Below are 3,133 nucleotides of genomic sequence, written 5' to 3'. Positions count from 1 at the left end.
GTGCAAAGGAAGAAACAGTGGGTGTTGGAGGGCACAACAATCTGATGTCTTGCGTTCTAACTGCTGAGTCCTAAAGCTAAGAATCTGGTAAAAACACACTAGTCAGAAGCCAGCAGGCTCACTCCGCGCTCCTGTCTGGATTCACAGCGGCACGTGGCTGAACAGGTAGGACAGGGATTCACCGTTGTGGGTCCTGCGAATCGCATCGGCCAAGATCATCGAAATGTCAATAACCTGGATCTTGGAGCAGTGACTCATTCTGTCCTCTTGTGGGATTGTGTTTGTGACAACAACGGCCTCAAAGGGGGCACTATTTATTCTGGAAATAGCCGGCCCAGAGAAGATCCCATGGGTAAGGATGGCATAAACTTTGGTGGCTCCGGCCGAGATCAGCTTGTCAGCAGCGTGGCAGATGGTGCCACACGTGTCGGCCATGTCATCCACGAGGATGGCCACACGGTTCTTCACGTTGCCCACCAGCACCATCTGGTCCACTTCGTTCGCCTTCTTCCTCTCCTTGTGGATCAAGGCAAATTCCACATTCAACCTGTCTGCTATCAACGTGACCCTTTTGGCTCCGTCCGCGTCCGGGGACACGATGATGCAGTTCCTCCAATCGGCGATGTTCTCCCGAATCCACTGCAGGACCGCGGGCTCCGCGTACAAGTTATCCACAGGAATGTTAAAGAAGCCCTGGATCTGAGGAGCATGCAGGTCCATGGTGATGATGTGGTCTGCGCCAGCAGCACGCGAGAGCATATTGGCCACAAGTTTCGCAGTAATCGGAGCACAAGTCTGGTCCTTCTTATCCTGGCGGGCGTAGGGGTAGCACGGGATCACTGTGGTCACCCGGGACGACGACGCGATCTTGCAGGCCTGGATCATGAGGAGGAGCTCCATCAGGTTGTCATTGATCACCCCGCAGCCGCTCTGGATGATGTACACATCCTTCCCTCTCACGCTTTCAAGGATCTCCACGCTGGTCTCCTGGTTGCTGAACTTCTTGGTGACCACCTTGCCCAGCTCCAGGCCCAGCCGGTCGGCCACCCGCTGGGACAGGTCCTGGTGGGAGCTGCCGCTGAACAGCACAATGTTGGTCATCTTGGGGCTCGATGGGGGCGCGGCAGAGACAGACGCAGCGGGGGCACCGGAGCCTTCGGCGGGAGCGGGAAAGCACGCAGCTGGCTGGCGGAGGAGCGCCAGATGTTGGGGTCCAACCCCAGCAGGTCCAGGGGTTCCCAAAGGTGTGGTCAGAGTGGGCAAAGAAGGAATGAGACAGAGACAGCGTTCAGTTGATCAGCAGCCTAGCCAGGTTCTCTAGCCAGGATCTCCAGCCAGGTTCTGTGTTTTATTATCTTGTTACATCTGTATTTATACCAGTTGATTTTAATCCTGTCAATTTCTATTCCAAAGGTTAGGGCGTTTCTTATCTCCATCCCAGGAGTAAAGATTATGTAGCTTAAGGGTGATTGTTTGTAGTTAAAGTGACTAACTACCCGCCTGGCATTTAGTTAAGGGGTTTTATTCCCTCCCTAACTTCAGGGAAAAATCCCTACCTGGGGAAACAACCTTTCTCAGAGAGGTGACCTTGGTTAAAACACATAGCACCAAGAAGGTGAGCAAACATATTAAGAACAGTATGCCATATATGCCAGGTCCCTTGAAACATATGCTGTGCAGATGTTTCTTTCCTGCAGCGACTGTGTCAAGCAGCAAGGATGGACTGGCTTCCGGCATCAGATCTTAAATACATCTTGTATTAGTTTGGCCCCAGGTTATATAATACCCAACTAACAGTGACTTAAACAGTATCTCACATTTTAAAAAAGTCCAAGGTTGGAGGATTTCATGGTTAGTCAAGTGAACTGTACAATGTTATCAAGAATCCAGGTCCTTTCCATCTGTATCCTTAGTGTGCTGACTTCTGTGCTCAGTCTTGTCCTCTTGTGCTCTTTCTGCTCCATGTATCAGATTCTCACACAGCCATCAAAGGCAGGAGGAAGTTTGCCCTCCCATCTCTCTTTTTTAAAAAAAATATATTTTATTGATTTTTTACAGAGAGGAAGGGAGAGAGATAGAGAGTTAGAAACAATGATGAGAGAGAAACATTGATCAGCTGCCTCCTGCACATCTCCTACTGGGAATGTGCCTGCAACCAAGGTACACGCCCTTGACCGGAATCGAACCTGGGACCTTTCAGTCCACAGGCTGACGCTCTATCCACGAGCCAAACCAGTTTCGGCTGCCCTCCCATCTCTTAATTAGGCACGTAAGCTGAAAATGATATATCTTTGGAGATCTAATTATTTTTAAAGTTATATTATTTTAAATACTAAATATAATTAGAAATGATCTCATCTCTAAAAATTAGCATATCATACATTTTTATAATTTAGATATTAGGGAATAATTTACCTGATAAATATCATATTGAGATAAAAATTGAAATTTTAAAAAGTACAGTTTGAAGTAATTCCTTTTTATATTTAGGATACATTAAGTTTGTAATTATTTGCTTCAGTTCTTGTAATATGCCCACTATTAAAGTTTTATGTAGTCATTAAAGAAAATTCAGGAAATGCAATGAAAAGTACATATCACATCCATAAGCTCATCATATAAAGAAAACCAATATAGTTTTCCACTACTCCCTCAGGTTGAAGGCTAGATCCCTAGTAGGGGGCGTGCAAGAGGCAGCCGATCAATGATTCTCCCTCATCATTGATGTTTCTCTCTCTCCTTCCCTCTCCCTTCCTCTCTGAAATCAATAAAAATATATTTTTTAAAAATTGCAAATCTAACTAGGGTTAACCTCTGTTGACAACCTCTCAGCGTCTCACAATTGCCAATGGTGTACCATCCATCTTTCCAGCATAGTGTTGCAAATCTGAGAAGCAAAATCTGAGTTGCAGATTAGCATGCAGGAAATGCTCTTGGGAGCCTTGATCTCTACCCAATGTTCCACCATGGACAAGTCAATAGGTGTGGGTAACCCCTGGGGAGGGGAGTGACCTCGGGTGAGTAGTAGCTATAGAGTAAGTCCTTCAGTCCTGGAATAGGGGTCTGGACAGCATGACACAGTCTGACCAGACTCTACATCAAGCATGTCAAACTCAAAGGCTAACACTGTCAA

The 3,133-nt window shown here is 46.7% G+C and overlaps 1 pseudogene; it reads right to left on the bottom strand.

Moving 5' to 3' along the window:
* On the bottom strand, positions 1-1,113 carry LOC139008137 (ribose-phosphate pyrophosphokinase 2 pseudogene; annotated as a pseudogene).
* Between the last annotated feature and the right edge of the window lie 2,020 nt (positions 1,114-3,133).

Source organism: Myotis yumanensis, unplaced genomic scaffold (genome assembly GCF_028538775.1).
Source record: "Myotis yumanensis isolate MYYU_CA2020_CCGP unplaced genomic scaffold, mMyoYum1.0.hap1 SCAF_4, whole genome shotgun sequence".
Taxonomy (NCBI): domain Eukaryota; kingdom Metazoa; phylum Chordata; class Mammalia; order Chiroptera; family Vespertilionidae; genus Myotis; species Myotis yumanensis.
The sequence above is the reverse complement of the archived record's forward strand: the minus strand, read 5'-3'. Positions and strand labels throughout refer to the sequence as shown.